Source organism: Gracilinanus agilis, chromosome 2, assembly GCF_016433145.1.
Source record: "Gracilinanus agilis isolate LMUSP501 chromosome 2, AgileGrace, whole genome shotgun sequence".
Taxonomy (NCBI): Eukaryota; Metazoa; Chordata; class Mammalia; order Didelphimorphia; family Didelphidae; genus Gracilinanus; species Gracilinanus agilis.
Window position 1 is genome coordinate 78,350,815 of NC_058131.1, and position 18,126 is coordinate 78,368,940.

Below are 18,126 nucleotides of genomic sequence, written 5' to 3' on the forward strand. Positions count from 1 at the left end.
TGATTGTAATGGAATACTAATGTGCTATAAGAAATGATGAACAGGATGCTTTCAGAAAAACCTGAAAAATTTACATGTACTGATGCAAAGTGAACCAGGAAAACCATTGTACACAATAACAGCAATATTGTTCAATAATCAACTTAAATGACTTAGCTATTCTCAGTAATATGAAGATCCAAGACAATTTTGAAGGATGTATGATGAAAAATGCTAACCATCTCCAGAAAAAACTGATGAAATATAAATGCAGATGGAAGCATACTGGTTTTTAACTTTCTTTATCTTTTCATGTTTTTTGGGGAGGTGTCTGTCTTTTCTTTCATAACATGACTAAAATAGAAATATGTTTTGCACAATTGCACGTTATAACATTTATTAAACTGCTTCCTTTCTCAGGGTAGAAGGGAAGGAGAGAATTTAGAACTCAAAATTCTAAAAAAAAAACAAACAAAGGTTAAAGATTGTTTTTACATTAATTGGGAAAAAATAAAATTTTAAAATTAAAAAGAAAACAATTAAGTCCTCTTTCAGTAAGCCTCTATTTATCAGACATATTGGCTTCATACTAGCCTTTTTCTTTCCTCCTTTCTAGTTTAAAATTAATTTCATTGGCAGGAAAAAAGAACAAAATAAGAGTTGAACTTGTCTTATCCATTATCATCATTTTATCTCTTCTGAGTAGTGATTCTATCCTTTTTTTGTTGTTTCATTTATCTTTTCCCAATATAGTTAGAAGCAATAAAAAACCTTTGGAAGTGGGCACTTAGTTTTTTTGTCCTTTCCAACCTTGGTTCATTATGGGCTTTCACAATCCTGTTATTTTTTTTTCAGAATTCGTTCACAACTTTGTATGCATTACCTGCCCCTTTTTCATTTTTGTACAGGTCTTTACTAAATATACACATATGTAACATGTATATGGATATAGGTGTATATTTTAAAAATATACTCATGAGTCCACAACAACTTTTTTTGACAACTTCCCCTTTTATCCTCCTAAGTATTGTTTTTCTGCCTTCAGAATATCATTCTTGGGAGTTTTTCCTCTCTCTTGAATATATTTAGCTATAGAATTTTAAGCCAGGGGATTCTACCTATTGATTCCCTGAACACTTTAAAAACTGTTATTCCCCCATAATTAAATTAAATGTCAAACTATACCCAAAATCATAAAATTAATTTTTTTCAGTGAATGACAATCAATTTTCTCTACCTTCAATCCTTTCAATCACTGAAAAAAGAAGAAAAAGAAAACTCTTGAAACAAATATGCATAGTCAAGAAAAATAAATTTCTACATTGATCAAGTCCCCAAAATATATGTGTCTCATTCTATACCCTGAATCTATCACTTCTTTGTCAGAAGGTTGGAAGCATATTTCATTATTGGTCCTTTGGAATCATAATTGATCATTACATTGATTAGAGGTGATTCTTTCAAAGCTGTTTGTTTTTATAATGTTGTTATTATGCAAATAGTCTTCCTTGTTCTTCCCATTTCACTCTGCAATTATTTTTATCTGGGTTATACATGCTTCATCATGCAAAACATATTTCCATATTGTTCATTGTTATAAGAGTATACTCATATAAAACCAAAACCCCAAAATAAAAACACAAATAAATTAACATTACAAATAATGTGCTTTGAGCCTTATTCCAATTCCAATAGTTCTTCCTCTCGAGGTAGATGGCATTCTTTGTCATAAGTTCTTCAGAACTGTCCAAGATCATTGTATTGGAAAAAGTAGCAGTCTTTCATAGTCACCATCATATTCCATAGTTTGTCCAGCCATTCCCAGATTGATGGGCATCCCCTCAGCTTCCAATTCTTTGCCACCTCAAAAAGAGTTGCTATGAATATTTTTTACAAGTAGGTACTTTCCACTTTTAAAAAAAATCTCTTTGCACATAGACCTAGTAGTGGTATTAATGGAACAAAGGGTATGCACAGTTTTATAGCCCTTTTGGCATAGTTAATTGCCTTCTAGAATCATGGGATCAGTTCACAACTCCACAAACAATGCAATAGTGTTCCAATTTTGCCACATTCCCTTCAACATTTATCATTTTCCTTTACTGTCATATTGACCAATCTGATAGATAGAAAGTGTTGTACCTCAGAGTTGTTTTAATTTGTATTTCTCTAATCAAGAGTGATTTAGAATATTTTTATATGATTATTGATAGCTTTGATTTCTTCATCTGAAAACTACTTGTTCATATCCTTTGATATTTGTCAATTGTGGAATGGCTTGTATTCTTATAAATTTGACTTAGTTCTCCATATATTTGAGAAATGAGATCTTTATCAAAGAAATTTATTAGAAAACTTTTTTCTAGTTTATTGTTTCCCTCCTAATCTCAGTTGTATTGGTTTTGTTTGTACAAACCCTTTTAAATTTAACATAGTCAGAATTATTCATTTTGCATCTTGTGATATTCTCTCTCTGTATTTATACAGAGCATATTTATATAGTGTTTTGGCAAAGTACTTTACATATATTATCTAATTTAATTTGATTCCCAAAACAAACTTAGGAGATAGAGGCCATTATTATATTTTCTTTTTATTGATGTGTTTTGTTTTTACATTGCAGTCATTTAGATTTATTTCTACTTCACAGGAGGTCTTCTATAACAAAGTAAAACACTTAAGTAAAACTAATAATACAATGACTTCATCTGAAAGTACATGTAGCATTTCATATCTCTACAAGTCTTCCTAGGTTTCCCTGAAACTATTTCTTTTATCATATCTTATTGCACAATAGACAGTATCCCATTGCATTCATATACTCTAAGTTGTTCATCTATTCTTCAATGGATTATTCCTAGATTTTCTCACTTTATCAGTAATTCTGAGGAGTAATCATTTCCCATCCCCACTTCATCACAAAGTTCATTTCAGCAACCAGGTTTTCCTTGTTGGTGAAACAAGAACAATCTTTCTGTTCATTGGCCCTGCTGCCTTTTGAAGGACAATATGGATAATACCATTAAGACATGTAGAGGAATCATTAGCTCCTCTGCTTTGAGCTGAAAGAAAGTTCCCACAGATATCCTGCTTAAAATTTCCCATCACTGTTACAGCATGCCTCCAGGGTAGGCTTGTGATCTGTTTATTTCCCAAACTCCTCATCTGTCTTTTTTTGCTATTTGGGTGGCCTATGCTTTATTACAAAGTCAATACCATTTCCATTTGTTGCTCTTTACCCAAATGCTCTCCATCCTTGCTTCACCCCTCTGGTTCCTGAGTTTCCTCACACTTTCCTCCTACATGATTTTATATAAAATAATTCTCTGCTTCCCAATTCTTTTAACCTAAATGGTTTCTTTTAAATGAGGAACTAGCCTTCTAGAGCCATGTTTTAGATCTGGATATTCCTTGCCCAATCCTAATGACACCTGATGTCAAATTCTTGAAATCAGAAACTTCTAGTTCTATATCATTTCAACTACATAGCACTGCCTAGTAATGAAAATATTCATGGCATCTCATTCTTGGAACCTATCTTGGCATCTAATTTGGCATCAGATTGGTAGTGTAGATATAGGGCTCTCTGCCCAGGAACATAAAAGCCTGCTAGTGGTGTGGGATCAGACCTACTAGTACTTTGTAGAGATTGGGAAACCTGGTTTGCTATTTGAATTAGGTTACTTGAACATATGTTCTTGGATCTTCTCTGGGCCAATGTTCTCTCTGATTTGAAAACACCAGAGTTAAAAATAGCCCTTGCTTTTAAATTGCTTGGTTTAGTCACACAGAAAACCCACCCTGCACAAATAAACATTTTCAGCTTTTTCTATGGGACCAGACTGAGAAAGTTCCTCACCAAATCACTGTGCTTTTTGGTAATTCTCTAATAATAATAATGATAACTAAAATTGATATAGTGTTTTAAATGTTTTGGCAAACTATTTCACATAATTATCTAATTTAATTTGATTCCCATAACAACCCTAGGAGATAGAAGCTATTATTATATTTTCTTTTTATTGATGTGTTTTGCTTTTACATTACAGTCATTTACCAATTTATTACTACTTTACAAGAGGTCTTATAAAACAAAGTAAAATAGTTAAGTAAAATTAATATTATAGTGACCTCATCTGAAAGTACATGTAGCATTTCATATCTTTATCACCAACCCCAACCTATGTCTTTTTAAATGAGCAAATGTTCATTTTCTCTTCCTCCTGTCTACCCTGATAAAAAAGATTAAAAATTTCCTGGAACAGATAAAACACATTTTCTCAATGGCTCTATGTGCATATGTGTGTGTATATATATATATGCATGCATGTATACTATGTCTGTATATACACCATAAATTGAATTTCAACTATTATTCAATTGGCTATTCCTAGATTTTCTCACTTTCTCTATTATATGTATTCATGCACATGCATGTGCACATATACATGTCACGGAGAAAGGACAGATTTAAGGCACAAATTATATATACTATGGATTATATTATATATTATACATACTATATGTGAATATGTATACATACATACATATGTGGGTAGTTGTGTGTATATAATTCTATACCTACATCTGTGATGAATAGCTTGCTTCAATATTTAGTCCTCTGGGATCACGAATGATCATTATATGGTCATGGTTATCATAGCTTTCAAAGTTGTTTGTTTTTGTAGTGTTGCTACATTGCAAATTGTTCTACTGGTTCTGCTAATTCTGCATCATCTCATATACATCTTTCAATGTCTTTTTATTTTAGTTTATTTAAAAAATTTTTGACTCTTATCTTTTGTCTTAGAATCAATACTGTATATTGGTTTCAAGGCAAAAGAGTTGTAAAAGCCAGGCAATGAAAGTTAAATGACTTGCTCATGGTCACACAGCTAGGAAGTGTCTGAGGTCAAATTTGAACCCAGGACCTCTCATGCTCTAGTCCTGGCTCTCAAACCACAAAGCTACCTAACTGACCCCCTCCATGTCTTTTAAAAAATATCTATTTCCTCATTTTTTTACAGCATAATAGTACTTCCACCACATTCATATGCCACAATTTATTCAGCCATTCCTCAATTGAAGAGTGCTCTCTTAGTTTCTAGGTTTTGGTCACCATAAAAAGAGCTACTATAAATTTTTCTGTACTTAAAGGACTATTTTCTCTTTCCTTGACTTCTTTTGGATATCAGCCTGGTAGTAAAATATTGAGTCATGCTTTAAATGAGAAAACTAAGACTAAGAGAATTAAGTGATTTACTCAGGGTCACACAGCTGTTATCTATTATAGGATTTGCACTCAGATCTTCCTGATGCTACATTTCATATTCTATTCACTATGCCACCTGACAGTCTCAAATGTTCTTAGTAATTCAATAGCATCAGGTGGCTATTTAAAAGTGGATAATTGCTCAGAAAATGTCTTTGTCTATGTTTTTTGCCAATGCAAAAATCCCATTTAGACTGTATAAAGAATTAAAAATATATTTAAGTTGTTTACTTTCAAAACATTTTATCCAATTATTACAATTGTGGGGTTGAAAGGGACTTCCAGAGGCATTTAATTAAGCTGATATAAAAACATAAATCCCTTCTTTAACATTTCTTCTTTAATTAATTTTTTTCAGTGAACAAAAATCTGATTTCTCTACCTCCCACCTCTCCTATCCTATTGACAAAAAGAAAATTGTAAAACATGTATACACAGTCAAGAAAAACAGATTCCTATATTGGTCATTTCTAAAAACAATATCTCTCATTCTACATCAAGAATTCATCGACTGCCAGATGAATAGTATGCTTCATTGTTGTCTCCTGAAATTATGGTTATCTTCTGCAACATTTCTGATAAGTGATCATTAAGTTTCTATTTGACTACTCTCAGTGACAGAGAATTTACTACCTTCAAGGCATTGTTGGGTTGTTAGAAAGGTCTTCCTTGTTTTGAAATGAATTCTCCTGGTGTAAAAGTGAAATTTGGGAAATGCCATCTAAAAGTATATATATATATATATATATTTACTATGGACATGTGGGAGACTTTGAAACTACATTTCCCATGATTCCTCATGGTAGACAAAAAGTGGGATGATGTAAGAGAAGGGATATAAACTCCTGTAGTGACTTTGAACTTGCTTTTTGGCTACTGGCGCAGGAGGAGAAGGGAAGTAATTATGGCTAGGCGGCAATTTTGAATTCTTACAAGCATGTGGTCTAATGCCTTTCTCTATCAGCATGGCTTTAATTAAAATACTAATTTATATTACTATATCAGCCTTTATTATTTTTAATCTTAATAATTATGGCAACCTTACGAAGTTTGGATTAAGAATTCTCAATTTTCTAGATAGTCTAAGAGGAAGCCATGCTACTCTGGGACCCAGAGTCTCAGAAGTGATCTTTTTCCTCACCCAGTCCTCTCCCGATTTTCCCCAGCCTAGAGGCTGTTTTACTGGGAAGAGAGACAATGGCTTTAATGGCTGCTGGGCTGCAAATTATTTTGCTCAATGCCCCGGGCCTGGTGGCCCTTGCGGACGCAAAAACTACAGAGAGCCCAGCCAGTATCATCTCGCCGCTGATCTCCTGACTACAAGCCTGCCAGCGTTCCAGTGCCTATGATCTCCGCCACTTTTGCTGACTCACCGGAGCAGACTCGCTGCTGGTGCTGCTAGTCCTGTTCTGAGCCCAGAACCCCGAACCCCAACAGCAATGACCCCCGGCTGCTGCTTTTGCCAAGATTTTTGGAGACTTCTGCCACTACTGCTTAGGCTTGGGTAATATATTTCCACTACCCTCCCTTGGTAATGGCCTGCATTCTAGCCCTCCACGTGTTTCTCTAAAGACCTAATTTAGGTAACCCCCACTCACACAGGCTCTACACATGGGATTTTCTACAAAGCTGACCTAAGCTGTTCTCTAACCCTGAGCCCACATGAACCTAGCATCTGAATCTCTCGGGCCCATGGCCTATTCAAACTTTTGCGATTATTAAAAGCTGAACTTAGGGGAAGAAATTTCACCCCATACCTCCTCAGAACTTTGAGCAAAGACTGATTATAAAAAAAAACAAACCTTTCAGAACTGAATGACTTTTAAAGAGACTGTATCTTACTGTATTTTGCTAATTAGTTTTGTAAATTAATCCTGCTTATTTCGTTGATTTTCCTGTTGCACTGAATCATTTTGCCCTAATGAAGTTTCTGCTTATGATGTTATTATATTTCCTAATTAATTAAAGCTTACTGTATCAGAAACAATGCGGTTATATGTACCACCTATGAACATCTTATAGGAGCACATGTCTTTAAAATTTATTCTGTCTTGGTAATTGTAAAGAAACTTGGAAGTTTCCATGCTTTGAGAATTACCTTGTAATTTTACAAGAGGTCTTACTTTAAATCCTAAAGAATTGTTGTCTTAAAGGATAAGCTTTTAATTATTTTATTATAAGAGAAATTATTGCCTTAAATGGGTAGAACCATTTCCTACCCAGGATTTTTTTTAAAACAGGAAGTCAAGGAGCTCCTGCATATTCTTATCTGATGATAATTTAGACCAGAAGGTTTCTTTTTTAAATCTCAGATTTTGCTATGGAAGCAATAACAGAATTTGTTGAGAAACTCTTAGCCAAGGTTTACAAGTTGTAACAAGTATATGATTTTAAACATCATTGTTTATTGTTTTAAAATGTGCTATTGGAAATAATGGTACTCTACTTGAATGTGCATTATGAATCTGCTATTTTGTAAAACCCACTTTCTCTCACAGAAAATCTCATTTTTGGATAACAAAACCCTTCTAGTTCTAAGCTATATATATATATATTTGATTTTTAAAACATTTTTTTTAATTAGAGCAATTGATTTTTCCTTTTTCTCATCTTGTACTGGAAGTACATATATAATCATTATTTATCTTTTTTTATAAGCTTAATGCAAACACATGAAGAGCCTTGAGACTATGGGATTATGATTAAATGCCTCTCTGATTCCAGAGGGGAACATAAAGCCATTAATTCGTGCTAAAGAAAGCACATGGTCAGAGACTTGACTGACTAAAAATCTGCATGAATTGCAGGAGTTCTATGCCAATACTTTAGGGCTTGGAAATTGGGGTTTGAGTCCTGGAGTCCCAGTCTTTTCTAAAACTTTAGAGGACATGGGTCCCCTCGACTTAGATTCCTAGAAAGTGCCTAAGATTGGTTATTTATTTGGCTCACTTCCCTGAAAAGCTGATGGTAAATCAGATCAGAGAGAGACATTTCCTTTAGTCCTGGCCCTGAATGGGTAATTGCAAACTGCTGAATTCACTTTAATTAGGCCTTCATTCAAAGGTCTAAGTTTATTTTCCCTACATTTTTTGCACATTTTACATTTCATTCACAAGTTAATTTTTTCCTTTTCTTTCTTGAATTTTATTCATTTTGCCATCCTTAGTTGACCTGAGGCACCCTTTTTTAAAAAAAGAAGGTGTTTAGAATTTCCCTCAGGGGGATGGGATGTGTGTTAAGTTTTTTTAAAATTCGATAATGTAAAAATATATGTATATTTAACTCTTTTAGGAGTAATTTCAGGGGGAATTGTATAAATCTTAGAAGAAAATGTATGTTTTGTAATCTATAATGTAAAGTTTAAATTCTTTTGAGAATAATTTCAGGATAAGGATCCTGCCATTGTACACTGTTATACCAATAGGGGACTGCCCCCAAATTGGTTTTTTGTCAATGCGGCTAGTTTTATCCATTTGTTTATCCATTTCTTTTATCCCCCAAATTCCTAAATTTTAGAAGTTGTCTATTTTTACAGGTCCAGCAAAGGAAAAGGGCTAACCTTTTTTTTGTCGGACCTCAGGGGGAATTGTAAAAGTGAAATTTGGGAAATGCCATCTAAAAGTATATATATATTTACTATGGACATGTGGGAGACTTTGAAACTACATTTCCCATGATTCCTCATGGTAGACAAAAAGTGGGATGATGTAAGAGAAGGGATATAAATTCCTGTAGTGACTTTGAACTTGCTTTTTGGCTACTGGGTGCAGGAGGAGAGGGGAGGTAATTATGGCTAGGCGGCAGTTTTGAATTCTTACAAGCGTGTGGTCTAATGCCTTTATCTATCAGCATGGCTTTAATTAAAATACTAATTTATATTACTATATCAGCCTTTATTATTTTTAATCATAATACTGGATAGCTCTTATCCATTGCTCCTAGTTCTGCTTTTGGAGCCAAACAGAACAGTATAACCCCTCTTCCATATGAGAGCCCTTCAAATATATGAGGACAGCAAATTTTCCCCCTAAACTAAATATTCCCAGTTCCTTCAACTGGTCCTCAATCATTTTTATATCCTGTTTGCCACTTCTGGGTATGCTCCAGATTAACAATGTCCTTTCTAAAACATGGCTCAAAGGTAAATATGATTTTTCTGATATGATCTAACCAGAATTTAACAAATTCTACTCAATTCAAGAAGTATTTAGGTACCTAAGGTGTTCAGACTCCTGTGCTTGAACTAAGGGGCATATAAAGTTGAGGTATATTGTGATCCTTGACCACTTGTAGCTCACAAGTTAATAGAGGGAGAAAACATACACATAGTTTAACCAAAATAATGTTTCATGAGTCAGAAAGGAACAAATAAAGTGTTCTGTGATGTTCCATGGAAATCAAGGAGAGCTTCATCAACTGGTCTTATGGCAGACGACTCCTCTGGCTATGTAGAAAAACTATAATTTTCTGCTGACCAAAATATACCTTTAAAGTCAATAGTTTTATTGCTGATGGATATATACAACATAAGGGCAGCAAGGGAGTGTAGTGGATAGAGTGCTGGGTCTAGAGTCAAAAAGACTCATCTTCCTAAATTCAAATCTGGCCTCAGATCCTAGCTATCTAACCCTAGGCAAGTCATTTAACCCTGTTTGCCTCATTTTCCTTATCTGTAAAATGAGCTAGAGAAGGAAATGGCAGACCATTCCAGTATCTCTGTCAAGAAAACTCCAAATGAAAGCACAAAGAATTGGACATGACTGAACAACAGCAACAAAACAGAGTGGAGTTTTAACAGAAAAGACTATTTACCTCAAAAGATACTCACAGAAGGGTAGCTAGGTGACCCAATGGATGGAGAACCAGGCCTAGAGATAGAAGGTCTTGGGTTCAAATCTGACCTCAGACACTTACTAGTTGTGTGAACCTGGGCAAATCATTTAACCTCCATTGCCTAGCCCTTACCTTTCTTCTGCCTTGGAACCAATATACCTTATTAATTCTAAGATGTAAGGTACAGGTTTAAAAAAAGATAATCACAAATATACACTCTCTTTTCAATATGAAGATAACATAATCCTCCTTTCCTCTGGACCACCTCAATTTCTGGGAAGGAGAAGCAGTTAAGGAACATAGTCTTGCTCATTTCCCACAGAACTGGGTTCCAGTTCCAAGACCAAAAATGAAAATCTGAACACCTTAGTCCCAGGTACCCTGGCTTCTCAGGTTTCCACGATGAAATGATTGGCAGTTTCAACACTCTGACTGCAATCCTGGCTCTAAGGTCACCTTTGGCATCTGTTACTAAGGAAGAAAAACAATACAGAACAAAAACAAATACACCTGGGTTCATTTCTCAGAGCCAAGGTAAAAGAAGGAGAGTAGAGGAAGGGTAAGTCCCTCCATCTCACCTCAGGGTGTCCTGAATTCAGTCAGTAGGAGCACAACCAAAAAAAAAGGTGAAAAGAGAGCAACCATCTCAGTCTTGCCAAAGAAGCTATCCTACCCATGAAGTCGGGATATAACAGGATCCATGATAGACAAAATAGGAATGCTTAGAAGCCAGTTTGTGACAAAGAGAAATGTGAGTCAAGAACATGGAGGACCTTGATCTTACATTTTTAGATTAGTTTTTGTTCTTCTTCAGCTTCATTTGCATGCCAATCTATGAGGTTGCTTGGAGCAAATAAATGAGGTTTTATAGACTCAGTATCCAAATAGCTTTTATTTTTGAGTTCCCAAAATGTGTTTCAAGGATACAAGATTTCCCTTAGGGGTTAAACAAAAGTTATATGAAATTTTCAAACTCTAATTCAGGTGTTTGCCTAAGACTGCGAATTTTAAATCAGCACTGGAAATGGGAATCCAAAAGAATAGACAATCAGTCTAGGAGGGAGAATTGTGCCTAGATTTTATAAACGGTCCTTGTTATGTGCTATGGGTCATTACCTCGTTTTATGTACTAAAGAACTTTAGACTACCATTATCAGGGAAAGGCTTTCTAGTAATAGGTCAGGGATATAGTAAGCCTAGATTATAAAAAAGCACTTGCCAGTTGTTATATCATGCTGCCCTTGTAGAAGAGGGAATAATAATAATAGGCTACAGGACAATGAATGGCAGACTTAACTAGCTAAATGAAGGGACCTAAAACACAATTATCAATATCAACTTGGGGGTGAGGATCTTTAATGGAATGACTTAGAAACCAGTCTTTCTCTATGATCTGTTTAACATTATTAGTTATTTGAATGAAACTATAGAAGCATTCTTATCAAATCTGTAGATCTCCTTGAATCTGGAAGAGATAAGTTAAAGGTTAGGTGACAAAGACAATAAACAAAATTATCTCAACAGGATTAGAACAATGGGCTAATAAGAATAGGAAGTCAGAGACAGACTAAAAATATTGTCTAAGGACCAGCCCAGCTAATAGCAGTGGGGTTTGTCATTGGTAGGTTGGGGACCAAACTATAAATTCTTTGGCCTTGGTAAACCATGAAACAAAGGAAAATCCAAAAAGTTCCTTAGTCTTTTGCAGTCAACTTTCCCTTTTATAGTGATGGTGATTGAAGAGCAAAAAATGGAACGAGTACTAAAATCACATTTTAGACCGTCTGTAAATAATAATTTAACTATATCTTTTCCATATGGGAAATCTTTGCACAGTGATCAAAACTGGAAAAACTGAAGTACATCAGTATTGATATCCTTGAGATAAATGAAGAGAGGCAACAAACTAGAGTGGATAAAAAACTCTCCTCAGGGGCAAGAAGACCTCTTATTCCAGACACAACAATCTTCCCATAGATTTAATCTGAAATTCTCATCACACTTGCTTATCTGTGTACTTATTGTAACTGTCCAATAGAATGTATATCTCTTGAGGGCAAGGATCATTTTTCATTTGCCTCTGTTTCCCTCAGTTCCTAGTATATGTCTAGTGCATAGTAGATATTACTATATTGCAAGCACAAAATAATTGTAGCAAGGCTGTCTTGGTTTGACAAAGCATGGAGAGTCTCAGTGTTTCTTACAGTGGGGCATGAGCAGATATATTTCTAGCATCTCCTTCTCCTTCTCCTCTTCTCCAAGGAACTCTAAGCTACTCCAAGAACAACTGACTACTCTATTCTCTTCAGAGAGAGGGGGTATCAAACTAGAATTATATTCTATCTGATCCCTTAAATATTTTTTATCTAGATAATGCAGTTTTCATGTTCAAGCTAAACTCTTGATTGCTGTTTCTTAATGGAGAAAGGGAGGTTCCAGGCTTTATACCCAGTATTTTGATTCCCCTTTGTTTCCACAATGAGTACACATAGCAAACAAGAAAGAAACTCATTTATTCAAATAAATAGCAAAATAGAAATCCAATAAAGTATACATATGAGAATATATACTGTCAACGTCACATGAAAGTTCTTCCCTGAGGGAAAGTTACCCATCCACTCAAGTTCAAATAAGGTCTATTGTTAGTATAAGACAAGTGAAGTTGGACTTTCATGTGACAAGGTCAAACCTGGGTCCTTCACCTTTAAGCTTAGTAAACTGGAGTTCATTAAATCTTTCTAGGCTACAAGTTTGGGGGCTTCTAGATTCCACGTCGACAATACCAAATAATACAGATTAATGGAGTTTTCCCAAAGGGAGATATCCAAAGAGGAAAATTCCTAAAGTCTCTAGTGTAGCAAGTTGGAGACAGGCAAATAATAGAGGTTGTCAGTTTCTCTCATGTTGACTTTTGAGAGTCTTTTTTACCCTTCAACCACCTGAAGTAGAATGAACATTGTCCAAAGTCTTCTCCCTCAAAGCTGGAAGTCAGAAGAGCCTGAACTGATTGGGTCTCCTGTCTTTTCTGATCTCATCAACTGTACCAGTGAGGAGAAAGTCACATACCCATGGGCTTTGGGACTCAGCTTACATAAGATCAACTGGTACAGTAGGGAGAGTATCAGATTTGGAATCAAGAGTCGCAGAAGACGAGTTGGAATTTTAAAGCTACTATTCATTACCTGTATGAAAGATGAAGGGAAAGCCAAGAAGGGGAGACTTTATATAGCTTCTCTGGGCTGATTATAAATGCAGTGAATGGAAATTACAGTGAGGTAGATCTTGATTTGAAATGAGGAAAAAACTTTCTAATATTCAGAGGTCCTCAGAAAATAGAATGATCTCTTTTGTTATAGTTAGTGAATTCCACAACACTGGAAATCTTCAGATTGGATAACTACTTATAGAGATGATAAAGGGAAAACCTATCAAGTTACAGGTTAAACTAAATAAATGACTTTTGAGCCTTTCACCAACTCTGAGATTCTGAGATACATACATCATACACAATATGAATAAATGCCACTTTGGACAAAACATTATGTAATTCATACTATTAGTGACTAGGACATTGTCTACTCATTGCTTCATGTACTCCTGACATCCATCCTCTGAGATATGTAGGATAGGTATTGTGAGGTTGAAAAGCTGAAAGAGAAATGACTTGGCCAAGATCATATAGGTAAAATGAGAATTTGAATCCAGCTCTCCTGACTCCCAATGCAGGGCTCTTTCTAGTATATTACACTGCCTCCAGTTAAGCATTGGCCTTCCTCCTTGACTTGTCATTGTGACTAATTGTTGAGATAAAACATTTTCTAGGGTAATGGTTCCCAGTAATTGAAGCAAACTGATCTTTCTATTCCAGGAAGTTTACAGACAATGAAGGATGTGAACATAATTAATCTAAATCTCATTTCTAGAAGTGCAAATAAACAAATAAAACGCAAAATTGTGGGAAGTGCTAAAAAGAACACTGAATTTGGAGTCAGGAGCCCTAGATTCTTGCCCTGGATTTTGCCATTACCTCCCTGGGTAACCTTGGGCAGTTCATCTCTCCAGAAAGGGGAGCCTCAATCTTTGTAAAATGGAGCTAATAATCATTGTTCTGCTTTCTTCACAAAACTATGGTGAGCCACAAATGAAATACATGTGACATTTGTACTGTGATTACAAATCTCCATAGCAATGGAAATGTCTGTCATAGGAACTGTATAATATACACAGTGAATTTCTCACTGCTTCCTCTTACCTCCTCCTCCACCATTCCTTTTGACCATTTTCTGGCCTGTCTGATTCCCAGGAACTTAGAGAACTGTTTGTTCACTTTCCAAACATAAATCTGTTTTATTGTTCAACACTGAACATAAAAAATGGGTGATAGATGCCAGGTACACACATGCCAAAAATCCTCATACAACTTCATTTCTACTGATTACTAATAAATTCACAGTATTTTTCACAGAGATAATTTTCCTAAATGATTTCATGTTCAAAAAAGTAGAGCCAGAGAATCTCAGAGCTAGTAAGGACCAAAGATCTAGTCCAATCCTTATCTGAAGCAATAATCATGGCTACAACATCCTGACATCCAGTCTGTTCTTAAACACTTCCAGTAATAGAGAGTGCATTACCTTCTGAAGCAGCATATATAAGCAGGTTCGAAATATTGATTTTAAGTGTGAGCTGCTTTATAGTCTTTCTACCTCCTTCTCCATTGTCATTCCAGAATCCTATGACTATATTCTGAGTTCCTAGCTCTGGGAGTGGCAGCATAAAAAGCAGAGCTAAAAGGGGCCTTAGAGAACATCACAGAATTTTAAGAGTTAGAAAGAACCTCAGCAGCCATTAAATTTAACCCCTTCCACAAAGGAATCTCCACTGGATGGCAGATCCAGCAAGTGGTTATTCAGCTTCTGCTTGAAGATATTCAGTGGTGGGAAACCCAGTGTCTCTCAAGGCAAATTCCACATTTCTATAGCTCTTAAATGATATAGAACATATTTCCTGAAGATTAAATTTTCCTCTTTGATCTTAACACTTAAATTTCCTCATTGCTGTATTCTCTCTCCTTATATGGGTGAGAATAACTCAATCAAAGTTATACAACTAATGCCAGAACCAACTAAGTTCTACCTTAAATACCAGGCTGACAATTAGGAGCTAGTCTCTGCTAAATGCTCTAATCAATTTCCCTTTCTAATCACCAAAGATCCATTCCATGACAGTGAGGCATGTAGTGTTCCTGTTAGATTCAAAGAGCTTTAGGGGTAGAGACTATACTAGAACTTTGCCGGGCACATTTTTAAAAAACTCCTATCTTCTGTCTTAGAATGGATAGTAAGTACTGGTTTCAAGGCAGAAGAGCAGTAAGGGCTAGACAGCCAGGTAACTAGCCTAGGGTCACACATTTGGGGAGTGTCTGAAGCCAAATTTGAACTTAATTACCAATATGCCTTTAAATAAACAATCAATACTTTTGAACATATCCATCTATATCAATATTATTCATGATAGTACCCAGGTCCTCCTGTTTCCAGGCCTGGCTTCTCTGACCACTGAGCCACCTAGCTGTACCTACTTCATAAATTCTTGTTCATTTATAGGTTCCAGTTCCAGCTCTGCTACTGATCCTATATAAAACCTTGAGAAAGTTTCTTCTCTCTGCACTTATGTTCCTTCATTTGTAAAACTGAGGGACTATGGTGAAGCAGGTTAGACTGGTTCTCAGAATCTCAGTTAGAAGGGCCTCAGAGGCATTTAGTACAAATAATATCTCAGCAAGAAGCCTTTCTGCAACATAATGGGGAACATACTGGTCATTCAGCCTTTGCTGAAAGATCTCCATTGAGGGAAACCCACATTCTTCAGAGGCAGCCCATTCCACTTTTGGACAGATTTAATTGTTCTGAAATTTTTCCTAAATATTCTTAGGTCATTCCTAAAACTTCTTTAGGCAATCAATCAATACATCCATACGCATTTATATAGTGCCCTACTATGTAAACAGGCACTTATGTTAGGTAGGTATTAGGGAGAATTAAAAAAAAATAAACTACCACTCCAGAGATTTCAGTTCTATAGAAGGTAATATGCCTGGTTTCTATTCATTCATGCTGGACTCTTCATAACTCTGTTTGGGTTTTTCTTGGCAAAGACAGTGGGAGTGCTTTATCATTTCCTTCTACAACTCATTTTACAAATGCCAATTTGAGGCAAACAGGGTTAAATGACTCATCTAGGGTCACATAGCTATTAAGTGTTTGAGGCCAGATTTGAATGCTCTCTCCACTGTGGCTGGAAAGGTAGAAGGAACTAGAATAGAGTACATCCTGTTTTTGCTTCTGGTAGCAATGGGAAGCTACTAGAGTTTATTCAGAATGAGGTGAAATGATCAGACTTGCATTTTAAGAAAATCATTTTAGTGAAGAATGAATTGAATGAAATGGTGAGACTTGAGACAGGCAGACCCACCAGAAGGTTAATCAGTAATCAAGATAGAAAGTGATGAGTCTACACTAGAGTGATGGTAATGTCTGAGGAGAGAAGGGGGCATATTGGAGAGATGTTAAAGGTGAAAGTGACAGGCCTTGGAAAAGTTTGGATATGGGGGGTAAGAAATAGTGAGGAATCCATGGTGATTCCTAGATTGGGAAGAATTGGGAAGATGGTGTTGTCTTCTACAATAACAAGGAAAGTAGGAGCAGAGAGGAGGTTTAGGGGGAAAGATAATAAGTTCTGTTTTAGATATATTGAGTTAAAGATATCTACTGGATATCCAGTTTGAGATATCTGAAAGGAAGTTGGAAGTGTAAGACTGTAAGTCAGAAGAGAAATTAGGTAAGGAAAGGTATATTTGAGAATCATCAGAATAAAGATTATAATTAATTCCATGGGAGCTGATGAGATCCTAAGTGAAGTAGTGTGAGGGAGAAAAGGATCAGGACAGAACCCTGAGGGACACCTACAATTAGAGGGTGTGATCTGAAGGAGGATTCAGTAAAGGGGACAGAGAAGGAGTTACTAGATAGATGGAAGGAAAATCAGGAGAGTGTCCTGAAAACCTAGAGATGAACAGAACCAAGAGAACATTACATATACAATTGTTTGAAGGATACTTATTAATATCCACCTTTAGAGAATGAACTGATAAATAGAAACATGAAAGACAGTTTATATATACATTTGTTTTTGATCAAGCGATGCCTTCTTTAGATGCCTTTTCTAGTACAGGAAGGGGAAGGAGGGAGGAAAATGCCTCAGAATTTTAATATAACCAACAAACAAATTAATTTTTAAAATAAATTAAAATAATCTAGAAAGAAATGAGTATCAAGTTGGAGAGAGAGAGTGATCAACAACATTAAAGGCTATAAAGGTCAAGGAGAATGATGATTGAGAAAAGGCCATTGGATTTAGCAAGTAGGAGAGCATTAGTAACTTTGGAGAGAATAGTTTTGGAGGAATGATAGTGTCAAAAGACATAAGGGGTTAAGAAGAGAGTAAAAAGTGGCGGCACCTATTGTAGATGACCTTTTCAAAGAGTTTAGCTACAAAAGGCAGAAGAGAAATAATTCAATAGTTAGCAGAGAAAGAAGCATCAAGTGAGAGGTTTTTTTCAGGATAGGGAAGACATGGGCATATTTGTAGGGAGGAGAGGAGCCAGGAGAGAGGGAGAGATTGAAAGTAAATGAAAGAGTGGGGATAGCATAGGAAGCAATCCATTAGAGGAAATGGGATGGAATGGGATCACTTGAACAGGATACTTCATATGAAACAGGAGAAGAAAGTCAAAAAAGGCATCTGAGTAATGAGAGATGAATAAAAGGGGGTAAGTAGGAATTCATACAAATGGCCTCAATTTTTTTCTGTAAAATATGAGGCAAGGTTCTCAGCTGAGAGATTGAGGAAAAGAGGAACCATGGGAGGTTTGAGGAAAGATATAAAAGTTTGGAAGAGCTACTATGGAGAGTGAAGTGAATTGATAAGTAAAGCATTGCCTAGGATTGCCTAGCAGAAGTGAAGGTCCAGTTCAAGTTGTG